Source organism: Physeter macrocephalus, chromosome 8 (genome assembly GCF_002837175.3).
Source record: "Physeter macrocephalus isolate SW-GA chromosome 8, ASM283717v5, whole genome shotgun sequence".
NCBI lineage: Eukaryota > Metazoa > Chordata > Mammalia > Artiodactyla > Physeteridae > Physeter > Physeter macrocephalus.
The window spans coordinates 4,186,369-4,201,156 of NC_041221.1; the positions used below are offsets into that span (position 1 = coordinate 4,186,369).

The following is a 14,788-nucleotide window of genomic DNA, read 5'->3' on the forward strand; positions in this document are numbered from 1 at the left end:
ATGTGTCACACAGAAGTACATCACATGTTTTTGCTCTATTGGAGACAACAGGAAACTAAAAGAGTTTCCATTGCAAACTCTGCAGAATCAATGCCTCTAGAGGAACTCCATTAAAAAGCCCTTCCAGCCAGACCTGGTCCATCTTGGGGACAGATGTGGAGAAGAGCAGTGTAGTCAAAGGAAGCTTGATTCCAGCTGAACTAAACGACCCCTGTGACTCCCACCCGGGCCCTCGCCTGCCCCAGGGGCATATGCACACAAATACTCACTGTGGCTGGCAAGTGATATGAATGAGTGGAGTGGGTGGGGCGTTTGCAAATCAATCACACAGAAAGGAATGTTCTTCACTTCCAAAAGTATCAATGCTTTCTTCCATTTTTCTTGAAACAGACAGACTTCCCTGGTGTTCCCTTGTCACTGCTGCTAGAGACAAGTAAAAGAGGAACGATCTCTACCATCAGACAAACAGCAGTGCAAGGGCAACTACAAATGACAAGTGACACTGGCTTCAGGCTCAGGGAGGTAATAGGGGGTGGTGGTGTAGTGGATGCTGTGGTGTGCTGCCCAGACCCCTGCAGGACGGACACACTGCTGGGAGTGTGGATGCTGGTGGCTTTTAGCAGGGACACTCTTTGGGAATTGCCCTCAGCTGAAAACAGCCATCTTGCCCAAGGTCACACCCCTTCCTGGGGACAGCCCACATCCAGGAATGGTCAAAGTGGGATATAAAGGTCTGGCTCCCTTCCCTTGAGATAGGAAAACCCTGAAAGCCCATCCTACCTCCTCTGGGATGGGCTGAGCCCTTGGTTGTGACTGATTCACCTCTTTGTGATTCAGCTTTTCCATCCAATCCTTCCTCCTTCATCCTACTACCAGTGATGATCCTGAGACCACTCCCCAAAACACCTCTAACTATAAATCCCCATCTGAGTTGGCTCCCCAGGGAATCCCACTGAAGACAGCTGGGGACTAAGATGACCAGAGGTGGGCAACTGCTGCTCCAGCCATTGTTACATGTCATCACTGAGCCAGACCTTGCAATGTTTCAAGAGAAGTAATAAAAATCTAGGCGTTTATGTGAAATCTTGTGATTTTTAAATGTCAGCTTGCTTTTTCACTGTCCCATTTACAACCTCTGAATTCAACCCTCTACAACAAAGGACCATGAGACTTAATTATGAAATACATCCAGTCTCTTGAACTCAGTAAGAAAATCTACATACTCCTACATTTCACATTATCCCCTCAAATTCTCAGATGATTGATCGAGTATAAAGAGAGATAGTAACAGCGTTGATCTTTGTGTAGGTTAGCGATTTTATTGTATGTCCATTAATGTTATGGGCTGAATGTTTGTGTCCCTCCTGCCCCAGCAGAATTCGTGTGTTGTTGCCCTAACCCCCAGTGTGATGGTATTTGGAGGTGGGACCTCTGGGAGGTGATTGGGGTTAGATGAGGTCACGAGGGTGAGGCCCCCATGATGGAATTAGTACCCTTGTAAGAAAAGGAAGAGACACCAGAGAGCTTGTTCTCTCTCCCTGCTTGAGCGCACACACAAAGAAGAGGTCATGAGAGCACACAGCAAGATGGTCGCCTTCTATAAATCAAGAAAAGAGGCCTCACAATAAAACCTACCTTGTCAGCACCTTGATCTTGGGCTTCCCAGCCTCTAGAAGTATGAGAAATAAATTCCTATTGTTTAAGCCACTCAGTCTATGGTATTTTGTTACAGCAGCCCAAGCTGACCAAGAATGGCCCGTCATTATTCTGCATCATGACACTGTATCATTCAACTCATGGGTCAGTTACCCACTTTGCACACAGTGGAAATTACCACATCAGAATCTCAGGTGGGTCACTGGGCAAAACACCAGAACATCAGCTCCTAAGTGGTGAAGACACCCCAGCTTCTCAGCCTCACCATCCCACCCACTTGCCTTGTCCTTGGTTGTTTGAACAGAAAGTCATGTTGATCTTGATCAATGAAACTCTAGAGCTTTAGCTTTAAATTTTATCTTATTTCTGAAACTGTCGGTCCGGGATCCATGCACACATCTTTGAAAATCAGAATGCAATTGTCCTCCCCTCCAGTTGCCTGCCTGCAGTAACTGACAGATGCTCCCAATAGCTGAGTAAACTGGAATGGGGAAGACCACAGTGAGGGAGGTCTGGCTAAAGGTCTATAGCCATGATTAAGCCTTCTTCATTGCTCAGGTACCTTCAGTCACGGAGAGATTTCATCTGTATTTCCTTCTTTCAAGCCATCAATCCGAAGGGCAACAGGTAGCTTGTGTGCTGTTCCCTTTCAGCATGAAGAAATTCTGTTGGTTTTGTGCTTTCACAACAGGAAGGCAGCCAGCTGGGTTTGCCCGTTTACAGCCAAGGTTGTAATGATTGGACAGCTGGATGGCACCACATCTGTGACTCTGGCCAGTTAGCGTTTGTCACCACGCTGCTGGCATTAATTTGACACCTTGTCCTGACCACAGGGTGACTGGTGTATCCATTGCAAAGAAAGCAACGTTCCCCTTAGAGGTCACAGAAAAGCAAACACTGGCATGCTAGCTATCCTTTTCATCAAACTGTGCTAGGATTGGCCTGGAGTGTAGGAGGTTCTCAGATAAATATTTGTGGAATGAATGAGTGAGCAGCAATTCAGGAAGTTTCTGAATGATAACCTGATATAATTAATTGAATACCCAGAATTTAAATGTGGGCCCTTGACTTTATACAAATAATCCTACTTTTCCCCCCCAAGTACTTCTGATGTCCAACACTGTGGTTGTCCTTAAATTAAGTGACCAGGTTACTGAAGGCCCTACATGACCAGCCTCCAACTCACCTCTTCAGCTTCATGTCTCTGTTTCCTCCCTCTCCACCCGCAGTGCTCCAGCCACATACGACTCCCTTACTCCTGTGAAGGGGCAGGCCCCTGCCTGCCCCTGGGTCTTTGCACACCCTGTTCTCTCTGCTGGAGCATTCTTTCACTACCATCACCACCACCACAGCTAGCCTAATTCATTCCTACTCACTCTTCAAGTCTCAGATTTGATATCATTTCCCTAGAACACCTTCCTCAACCCCCTCATTCCTCTGGGTTAGGTGCATCTCCTGTGTTCCTGAAGTTTCCCTATTTTAGCCCTCATCATGCTGCCTTGTAGCAGCCTCACTACGTGTTATACCTCTCCTCAGGCTGTACACGTGATGTGGGGAAATGTGTTTACTGTTGAAACTTCAGGGCCTAACATATGGGAGGTACTTGTTAAACGTGTGAGTTTTGGTGGGTTGGTTGAATGAATGTGTTAATTGGCCACAAGAGCTCTGTTCTTGTGCCCTCCGGGAGGGAGAGGATATGGGATTCGGAGAACAGACTTGGGAATCAGACAGACGTGGGTGTGCAGCCTGACTGCACCCGTACCAGCTCTATGAATGAGATAATAGAAACAACTCCAGACAGCTTAAACCTGGGAATTTATTTTAAATTCAGAAGCTCACAGAAGCTCCAGGAAAGGTAGGGAACCAGACAAGTCAGCTATGCTCGTTTTAAAACCTGTCTGAAAATTCTTGGACATTCGTCCCATCAAAGGTGGAGTCTAATTCCCCTCCTTGAATGTGGGCCGGCCTCAGTGGCTGCATGACTTCTGAAGCTCAGTGACACAGCTGCTGCTGTCTGTCTCTCTCTGTGTTCACCCTTGGAACCCTGCCTCCATGTTGTGAGGGAGCCAAGCAGCCACATAGAAAGACCGCATGCAGGTGTTCTGGCCACCGCCTAAGCTAAGGGCCCAGGCAAGAGCCAGCACCCACTGCCAGCCAGGCAGGTGAACAAGCCTGAGACGGTCCAGCCTGTTCCCCACCCCCCCCCCAGGTCTTCAGTTCACTCTAACCAACGCTGAGTGGAACAGAAACCATTGTCTCCGCGAGCCCTGCCCAAATTGCAGATTCACACGCAAAATAAACATTGCCGTCGTTTTAGGCCTCTAAGTTCTGGAGTGGTACCTTACCCAGTAACAGACAACCAGAACAACAGCTCCAAGGCCAAGAGCATTGCCCACAGTGCACCGCAGGGGTGCCACAGTGAAGGCCTGTGCCACTGCTGCTGGGCAGAGACCCCCGAAGATCATACCAGGGACATCGGACACTGCATCTGGTGCTAGAACTACTGCCATGGCTGCCCCCAAGAGCAGGATGCCACCGCCCCAACCAGAAGGGTCCATGCAGATCCCGCTTCTTGGTAGCTGCCGGTCCTGACTCAAACTCCAAGCTGGGGCATTTGACTGGCGGGGCCAGCCCCCCATGGCGAGGGAGGCTGGGGAAGCAAACGCCTGGGAGCTTCCTGAAGGAGGAGCAGGCTCAAGGGATGGAGACTTCTCCAGACAAGGGAAGGGCGCTCAAAGGAGTCCAAGGGCCAGAGCACTCTGGTGGACACCTCACTGCGAGGCTCCGGCCAGGGGCTTAACCTGCCTGTAATCTGACGCTGCAAATCAGGGGACCACCACCTCACAGGACTCTCACTCGGGGTGCGATGACACGTGTAAGGATCCGAGCACAAGCCTGGCACCAAGGGAATGTGCTACGTGTGACGCTCTCAGAGAACTCACACCATTAGCAGACCCAGGAGTCCGTAGCTGACCGACCTCTGTGATTCTCAGACCACCTGTATCCGAACATCTGTAGGGCTTGTAACCAAGCAGATTCTCAGGCCCCACCTGGAATCTGTAATACTAAATCAGGGTGAGGCCAGAGAATCAGCTTTTTAACCCCTTCTCCAGAGAATTCCCTGATGTAGTGTTAGGGTTTCTCTCCCCAGCATTTGTTCATCCAGCCATCCATCTATTCAACAACCAACTTCCAACTGTGCGCTTCAGGCTGTGCTAATAGAAGGACCAGCAGAACCTCCAAGGAGTGGGGATTCAGACATGCAGCGTGGACGGTAAGGGCGCTGGAGAGAACGGGCGTTGTGGGACGAGCAGGTGCTGGGGTGGGTGTGCCTCCCTGTCTGTGCTTGCTTTAAGCCCTTCCCCTGGCCCACAGCAGCCATGGCCAGGTTCAGAGCAAGCCATCCCGAGGGCCTGACTCAGTGCCAAATTCCTGGGAGACGCATCTGCCTGGTCCAGCTGGCTGAGGTGTCCTCTGAGGCTGTGGAGAGTCCGCCCCTCTGACCCAGCGCCCAGGGCTGCGCTGTGGCCAGGAAAGGTGGGTTGTCGGAAGCGAGGCAGAGCCCTCAGGTATGTCTACTAATGAGGGATGAGATCCCTTTGGGAGGACAGGGGAAGAGGCCGTTACAGGGGGAGCAACAAAAAGGGACCAGGGCTTCCCCGGTGGCGCGGTGGTTGAGAGTCCGCCTGCCGATGCAGGGGACGCGGGTTCGTGCCCCGGTCCGGGAAGATCCCACGTGCCGCGGAGCGGCCGGGCCCGTGAGCTATTGGCCGCTGAGCCTTCGCGTCCGGAGCCTGTGCTCCGCAGCCGGAGGGGCCGCGGCGGTGAGAGGCCCGCGTACTGAAAAAGAAAAAAAGAAGACCAGTGGGATGGAAGAGGATTGAGGCTGCGGAATCAAAACCACAATCATGCTAGAGGCAGATCATGGGAAACCTCAGAGGCATCTTTGGATTTTATCTTGTGCAGGTGCTCAGGGGCCAGAAAAGGGTTTGGAGCCTGGGGGGCTGTGATGGGAGCATGTGTCAGGAGGACTGGTCTAGAAGCCTGCGAAGATGCCCCCCAGGCCAGCAGCTAGCCTGGAGGACTCCTGGGGCGACTGGAATTAGCATTTGCCGAGCACCTGCTGGGGAGCAGGCTCTCAGCTAGGCACTTACACATAATGTCGTTCGGTTGAATCCTTACAGCCGCTCCATCACTAGCCCATTTCACAGATAAGGGAACTGAGACTTGGATTGGGAATCGCTGGCCCAAAAGGACCGCAGCCTTTGTGTGTTCCTCAGGTTTCTCCATCTGCGTTACAATGTGGCAGAAACAAGTAGGGCTGGAGGCAACCGGGTGAATTGGGGCAGGACGAAAATGAGTGGTAGGACCAGGCGGGGTCAGATGGCGCCTGGGTCCAAGATGGCGGTCAGGAGTCCCAGGGACACAGCAGGCCCTGATGTGGTCCCGCTGGGTGGCCAGCTTCTTAGAAGCCCGTGAGCCTCCCAGGCAGGGACCAGCCCTCCAGCCTCTTGCCTGCACCTGAGCTGTGGCTGGACCTTCCTGCGCTGCCCCCAGGCTGATCTAAACACCCTGCTCACCTCTGACCTGGTCTCCCACTGCTGGGGTTCCCTGGAGTCGGCAGGGGAGGGGGCGGCACATCCCAGGAGTTTTCCTCTCATCATCAGAGCCAAATCCCTCCAGGGCCTCTGCAGCTGTGCAGCTGCAGGAAACCAGGAAGACCAGAGCTGAGAAAGACAGAAGGCAGGTGTCCTGACCCAAGATCGTGTGGGCTTGATCTAAAGTGGGGAGGATGGGAGGAAAAAAAAGGGACAGATTCATGAGTCATTTTGGAGAAAGGAAACCATAGGTGTGTGACCACGTAGTTCATCAAGGGCCTCACTCCAAGGTCTGCTCCAGGCTCTGCTGTGGCTGCACACAAAGGAAGGGAAGGTGACCAGGTACTGACCATGTGACTATTGACTAGCTGCGCGACCTCAAGCAAGCTTCCTAACCACTTGGTCTCAATTTCTCTTCTCTAGAGTGGGATTACTAGTGGCACCTAGTTCACAGCAGTGTGGAGGATTAGACAGATTAACAGATACAATTGACAACACACATGCTCATTTAGTGTCATCATCATCTTCTAAATTGCTCTTCCATCGCTCTGTCTAGTGATATTCTTTCCTTCACAGCTGTTCTCACTATATGACCCTATCATATCTGTTTGTGTGTTTGCTTGTTTGCTGTCTGCCCTCCTTCCTCCTTGGACTGTAAGTTCAATGCGAGCAGGGAATCTGTTCTGTCGTCACTGAATCTTCAGCACCTAAAAGAGCACCTAGTATGTGTCAAGCCCTTGGTAATTGCTGAGTAGCTTAATGAAGAGGCTGATAATATCATTGCTAAGATAGAGACTCAAATAACAATAATACAAAACAGAATACAGTGAGGCTTGGAGGAGAGCTACACAAGCTACAGGGCTTCCAAGGAAAGAGAAATAAATCAACTGAGAGTTCTAGGAAAGGCTTTGGAGAAGGGGCACCGTGGGGGATGGACCCCAAAGCGGGGAGAGGGTCCCAAGGGATGAAGATGTGATACGAGGTGTGACTGGAAGGGGAATTAGTAAGAGCAAAAGCCAAGGGAAGGAAAGCCAGAGAATGCTTAGAAAATAGCCAGTGTGTCCTTCAGCTGGTCCTTAGGGATTGGTTGGGCTGAGATTACAGAGGCCTGTTGCCACCGTGCGTGGAGATTTGTTACAAGCTTCCAGTGTGTGTGCCTCAAGGGGTAGAATGCTCTCTGGGTCCCAGCGCAGGCACCTCCTTCTCAGCTCCGTCTGGGCCTGACTCTTCCCGTGAGCATGTGCAAGTTGGGGGTGATCCATGGAGGCACTCCCATGCTTGAAAGGTTCCCAGTAGCTTTCAGTCTTTTCCATTTTTAAGAACGTAAAGGGTGCAGACACTGGGTTTTCAATGTTGAATTCTAAACCAGAGAATACATCCCATGTTTAGAGCAATGAGGCTCCCCGCAAATTATTCAGCACTGGGACCAAAAAGCATGCTTCCAAAAATTCCCAAGGGTGTTGTGCACCCCAAGAGAGCATCCAAGTTCTGCTTGGCCCGTCAAAGGAAACTGCCTTCTCCAAGGAACACGTAGGGGACAGAGTGAGAACAACTGGCATGTGAGTTTTCTCCTGTGTCTGGGGGGGAGGGAACCGAATCTGTCACTTCTGCACATATTCACCAAGAAAGGGAACAACATTGTCTATTTAGAAGGCAAGACCAGTACCAGCTTCCTTGCCCATGAACTGACACTTCGAGGTTAGTAGGGTAGAAAGGATGCCCTTTTCATCAGTGTGTTAAATACCAAACAAGCAGTGAAAGTTAAAATAATTACCTGTGGGGCTTCCCTGGTGGCGCAGTGGTTGAGAGTCCGCCTGCCGATGCAGGGGACACGGGTTCGAGCCCCGGTCCGGGAGGATCCCGCGTGCCGCGGAGCGGCTGGGCCCGTGAGCCATGGCCGCTGAGCCTGCGCGTCCGGAGCCTGTGCTCCGCAACGGGAGAGGCCACAACAGTGAGAGGCCCGCGTACCTCCAAAAAAATAAAAATAAAATAATTACCCGTGAACAACTGTGTATGTTTCTGTCACCTAATTAGGTAATCTGCCCAGGTGTTTAGCACCAAAGCCTCTATGCTTTAATTAGAAAAAGTCAAGGACAGCAACTAATTAGCAGCATTAATCCAAACCAGAAGTCTAATGATATTAACCAAAAATCACCATTGCAATCAGGAGCCTTTATTCTAAAACATTTTCAAAGTCGGGGAGGAGGGAAAGAAAACAATGTATTTTTGGACTTTAGAATATTGACTTCTAACCACCAGTTCCTAGCGACTTTGACCCACTCACTCAAAGAAACTGAAAGAATCGTAATCACGGAAAAGGCAGTACAGAATAAGTGAATGAATACCTCCTCTGTACCTTTTTTTTTTTCCAGGCAAGAAAGAATTAAATACCATCTTAAACTCAGTAGCACCCCGTTCTGTTTATTTACTCATCCTTACCTCCTTCCTGGAGTCCCCTCCAAATAATAAATGATAATCCACCTGCACCTGGAACCTTCAAAGGGCACATCGAATTTTATGATCCTAAAACTCTTCTAAAATTTCCCTTTCATTCATTCTAGTTTCTATTTCAAATCGAGAGGAAAATAACCAGATTCCGTCAGAATAATCCCTAATTCCAAGGTGGCTAATGGGCTATTGGGTTTACAGAAAGAACCACCAGGTTGTTATTATTATGGCCCTTTTCCATTTGCATCTTTGGCTGTTTTCCAGAATGTTCCATTTCTTGTAACATTTATTTAAGAGAACTGGTAGTTTGAAAACACAGGTAGGAACAGAGCACTCAGTTTTGATTTGTTTGGGGTTTTGTTTGTTTTATCAGCTTACATAAGATGACACTAGAATAATTTTAGATTCCTAGCACTCTATCTTAAGTGATTAATTAGATAAAAAGCAAAATGGGATGAAAAAGCCCAATTTGAGACCAGGCTGAAGGTCAAAGAAGCCCTACTGCAAGGATGAGGAAATTCAAACACAACCCTAATTTGTCATAAGGCATGCATTTTCCTGTCCCTGCTTTGCCCGTCTGTGACCTGGGTTTTGTGAGTCTTGCCAGCCAGATCCCTCCCAGCGAGTGCTGACTAACTCAAACTTGGGCCCCGCCCCGGAAAGGAACTTGAACTGTCATTCTGAGGTCCACTTCTCCTCCGCTTTTCTGTTCCCCATTCCGCACCATCACTACCCAACTGCTCCTCCCCAAACTCCCCCTAAAAAGACCAAAAGTGGGCTTCCCTGGTGGCGCAGTGGTTGAGAGTCCGCCTGCCGATGCAGGGGACATGGGTTCGTGCCCCGGTCCGGGAAGATCCCGCATGCCGCGGAGCAGCTGGGCCCGTGAGCCATGGCCGCTGAGCCTGCGCGTCCGGAGCCTGTGCTCCAAAAAGGGAGAGGCCACAACAGTGAGAGTCCCGCGTACCACTAAAAAAAAAAAAAAAAAAAAAAAAAAAAAAAAAGACCAAAAGTTAAAGAAGAAAAAAAAAACCTAACTTTTCAAAGAATAAAATCTAGGGATAATTCAGTATCTGCCTTTTGGAAAAAAAGTTTTTAAGGTTTTCACTGCTTTCCCTCTAGAGTGGAAATTGACTCTGCTTTGTGAAAACATCCCTGTGTCCCAAGCACTGGCCCTCTAGAGGCTGTGGCTTAGAAACCAGAGTCTAAATAAAACCTGTGTGTAAGGTAATGATGCCAGCAGCTGCTTTGGGAAGTGCTCCTGGGTTTGGGTTTTTTGTTGTTGTTGTTTTGTTTTCATTCTCTCTTTGTTTGACACATGCCAGGTTTTTCCAGGCTAGCTATCAAACACAGCTTACGTTGAAGGGTTAAAATAATGGGGTCATTATTGGACTATTCCCAAGGAACAGGCCAAAGAGACCCACAGCCGACTTGCTGCAGCTGTTAGGCGGCCCAATTGCCATCCACAAGGGAATTTGTTTATTTCTATATCACCATCTCCCACCTTGATAAAAAAGAAAAAAACACACCCATTTCATTTGGACTGTGTACTAAGAATAATTGCCACCAATATTGATTGGCCCTTGGAGACCCAGCTGAATTTAAAAATTGCAGACTGTGAAATCCCAGCTGATGTAGCCTCGCGGAGATTGCTGCTTATTTGTGACATGTTCCTATGTTTAAACTTATCTACGAAAACTGTGAAATTAATATCCTCACGTTGAGTACAATATGGTGACACACCCGGCTGACACGCACAGCTATTCTTGTTCTTATTGTTTTCATGCTGGCTTCTGTCTGGGCACCGTTGCAAATCTTTCTGACGATGACGCCTAAGTACGTTTGTTTCCTGGAGTCGTCGTTTCCTGACTATTTATTTTCAGGGACTGGGCGATGGGTGAAGTTTTTCACTTTCTCTGGCTGCCATTTCGCTGTAGCGGGTCTCGAACCCAGCAGGCTCTCGCGATGGCCTCTGGCTTGGGGGTAAATCGACTGTGCTGGTCTTCTCAGTTTCTCCTTGGTCATGCCTGCCTCTAACACAGGCGGCTTGAAGTTAGACATTTCTGTTACAAGCAGAGAGGAAAATGTGCTAGTCTTTACTAAATCCACGTAATTAAGTTGCAAGGTTCAAATATGTCAAGGATGGAAATCTCAAATGTTTCTGAAATGAATCACAACTAAACCAGAAAAGTTAATCCTACTTATCCTTCGTTCTTACACCATGAAGATGTATGCTTTTAACCCATGCAAAAAATATGAATGACTCTGATGATGAAAATTTCAAGCTGCCATGGACCGTTACTTTGACGTAAATAAACGCAGCAGAGAACTACGGCACTCTGCTTTCTGTCTAGCAGTTCTTTGTTTCATATGTTATTATCAGAGTCACTGAAAAATCTCATTTTCCTTCCTCTCCCTTCCGGTCTCCTCCTTTCCTCATATGACATACAGATTAAATGAGAGTTTGAAAAGAACTTAGGCAATACCATTAACAAAAATAAATATAGATAGAAAAAAGAACTGGAAAGATGTACACTAAAATTCACAAAGGTCCTCTCTGCCTGGTATGATACCTGTGATTATTGTTTTCTTCTTTTTGCTTATCTCTATGTCCTAAATTCCCCCAAATGTATATGTATCTATATTATAATAAGCAAAGAATCATATTTTAAAATATATATGACTGATACAAGTAGCATGACTTCTACTAGTTCATGGGCAAATCATACATAATTTCACTTCTAAGTTACTTAATGTGAAAACTATATTCATAAACCAAAAAATCAATACTGCTATCAATCTTCCTACTTAAATATTATGTTTAAAAAATTCACTTGTACGTTAAATTTTTTCAAATTCATTCTGATATATCCTGGTGGGTAATTAAAATGTAACCGTTGGTGGTAGTTTTCCTGTTTTCCACTTTTATGGAGCATTTTATTGTACATTATTGTCATCCGGAAGTTTCGATCAAAGTGTCCCAGTTTTACAAATCCAAGTCATAACTAATGAGTAGGAAAGCCTGTAGAATGTGAAAAATACAGATGCAACACACACACACACACACACACACACCCCCATCTAATTCACAATCCCAAATTTTGAAACTAGTTTTTAGAATTGCAAACCAGCTGATTCAACAGAAATACTCTGGGGCACCAAAGAACAGCAGAACGCAGGTCTAAGTTCGTTTGCATCTCCCATAAAGCCACAAATTAATTTAAACAGCAACTTAATTTCTTTTCAGATAAGTCTTCTCACTTTTTACTGAGAACAGAACATAGGAAGCAAAGATAAAGTATTAATGCACTCCTAATTATATGGAAAAAACTGTCACCTTCAGGGGTACTTTAGAATCGATGTCTTTGAAACTATTTTGAAGCTGAATTCACAGTGTTGGTGTTACTTGTACAAAACATTTCAGCAAAAGTTATCCTATTGTCTGGCCCACTCCAGTCCCACCCCAGGACCTGTCACATGTGCAGATCAGGATCTAGAAATTCATTGCCACAGGCCATTGAGTCCCTGCTGCCACCCGCTGCCCCAAGTCAGGAGGCAAAGAAGAAATTCTATTTCTACCGTCAGCTGTGACCTCTCATCAGAAGGGCTTGTTACTATGAAATGCAACTGAATTTTGTTTTGTTGGGTGTTATTAATGGTTTTAACTCGTGATGGCAGGTGTTCAGAAGCACAAGAGAGAACAGCAAAGTGGCCCCTCAGGTTATCTTGGCTAAGTCAGGTAGGCTGTTTATAGTCATCCTTCTCCTCATGAGAGAACACAAAGGCTTCCAGTTCTAGAACTTTCTCTCTTCAAGCTTGGGCTCTGTAAGGGGTAATTACTGAAAAGTGACATAGCGCTGTTGTCATTTCAGCAGCCACGTCCTTGCCAGTCGGTATGGTTAAAAATATTTAAGTAAAGGAAGGGAGGAGGATTTCCCCTTACTTAAATGTGGAAGGGTTATGGCTTGACTCTGAGCTTGGCAGACAGATGTTATTCCCTAGACTCTTCTGGGAAGAGGCGGGAGGGGGCCACACTTCCCGCATCAAAAACAGCACTTGGGGCTTCCCTGGTGGCGCAGTGGTTGAGAGTCCGCCTGCCGATGCGGGGGACGCGGGTTCGTGCCCCGGTCCGGGAAGATCCCACGTGCCGCGGAGCGGCTGGGCCCGTGAGCCATGGCCGCTGAACCTGTGCGTCCGGAGCCTGTGCTCCGCAATGGGAGAGGCCACAACAGTGAGGGGCCCGCATACAACACACAAAAAAAACAGCACTTGGAAAACTGCACTTGACATGTTGTATGGAGGTTGCCTGCAAAATAACTCATGAGTTTCTCCCATACATACTAGATGGACAAAGGAATGGTTAGTGTTTTTTTTTTCCAACAGGTGATGGCTGATACAGTCACAAGGCAATGTATAACTAGAGGTATTCTAAAATATGGGTCTTTGTTTTACTAGAAGAGTCTTTTTAGGAGTATTTAGTTCAGGAAATTCTTATCTGACTGCAGAAAACAGGTCCAGGGGAACCACCTTCAGGCATCATCCGTGGGGATAACACAACAAGGTCACGGACAGCCACTGCCTTCCGGGTGCCACTGGCCAGGGCCCAGGAAGGAAGACGCAGATTGATGGAGAAAGGAAATGGTGATTCTGTGGAGAAAGCCACGTCCTCCTCTAGCCATGGCCTGCTCCGGGGCCATTGGTCACAGAGGAGTCGCCAGATAAAATACAGGACCCCCAGTCAAATCTGAATTTCAGACAAACGATGAAAAATTTTTCATATATATACCGTAACTTAGTACCAGGCTTATGTACTAGCACATGTATTAAATTATTGATATATATGCATAGATTATAACATTACAAGTTAGTATATTATACCAAAAACTTACTGTAGGTCTGAAACTCAACCTCAAATCCAAATTCAAAAATTCAGGGCATCCTGTATTTTTATTTGCTAAATCTGGCCAACCTGACACACAGGGACCCACGCAGCAACTGTAAAGGAGGGTGGCAGAGGGTGGCCCCAGGTCCCGTCCCCTACATGTTCCCGCCTTCACTGCCTTCCCGTCTCCACTCAGAGGCCCCACTCGCTGGAGAGGCCTGCCCTGACCATCCCATACGCCACTGTACCCTTTCCCACACTCCCGTCACCCTCAGCCTGCCTTATTTTCTTCCATAGCTTGTCCTCTACAACATGCTGTACATTATATAATTATACATATAGGTAAAGCTTAGGCCTTCCCTGGTGGCGCAGCGGTTAAGAATCCGCCTGCCAATGCAGGCGACACGGGTTCGAGTCCTGGTCCGGGAAGATCTCACATGCCGTGGAGCAACTAAGCCCGTGCGCCACAAATACTGAGCCCACGCACCACGACTACTGAAGCCCGTGCTCCTAGAGCCCGTGCTCTGCAGCAAGGGAAGCCACCGCAATGAGAAGCCCACGCACTGCAACAAAGAGTAGCCTCCGCTCGACGCCAACTAGAGAAAGCCCGCGGGCAGCAATGAAGGCCCAACACAACCCAAAAGAAAATAAATTTTTAAATCTCCCCCCATCCGCTCCAGGAGGCCAAGGATTTTCCTCTTTATTCTCAGCCCTTCAGCCACATCACGGACCTCAATAAATACCTATGGAATTGCATGAACGAGAGAGGCTAAGTGGAGAAGGATAAAACACTGTTGTGAAAACAGAGACTGAACTAAGGTAAATGTTTACGGGCATTTCAGTTCCCATCTGATAGATCTGTGTGGTCTAGTCTGTGCTCCTCTAACATTCCTGGGCGCACGACTCACCTGAGGAACGCTGACACATCAGGGGCTGATTCCATAGGTCCGAGGTGGGCCGGAGACTCTGCCTTCCTAACTGGCTCCCGGGTGATGCTGATATAACAAAGGGGGTCTTTGAAGGGAGTGTGGATAGAGGTAAAAATAAAGAGCAGAGCACAACCTGAAGATTCTGCAATTCTGGGGCTTCCCTGGTGGCGCAGTGGTTGCGCGTCCGCCTGCCGATGCAGGGGATACGGGTTCGTGCCCGGGTCCGGGAAGATCCCACATGCCGCGGAGCGGCTGGGCCCGTGAGCCATGGCCCCTGA

At 48.2% G+C, this 14,788-nt stretch overlaps 1 long non-coding RNA gene across 4 annotated transcripts in view; it reads right to left on the bottom strand.

Annotated features, from left to right (window-relative positions):
• The window catches only part of LOC114486674 (uncharacterized), an 84,102-nt gene extending 81,796 nt beyond the window's left edge, over window positions 1–2,306 (bottom strand). For all 4 annotated transcript variants that reach the window (XR_008618000.1, XR_008617999.1, XR_003680776.1 and 1 more), the window contains exons 1-2: window positions 2,219–2,306; window positions 270–423 (exon numbers count right to left, since the gene is read on the bottom strand). This is a non-coding gene — a long non-coding RNA (uncharacterized lncRNA). The remainder of the gene's footprint in view (window positions 1–269; window positions 424–2,218) is intronic.
• Between the last annotated feature and the right edge of the window lie 12,482 nt (window positions 2,307–14,788).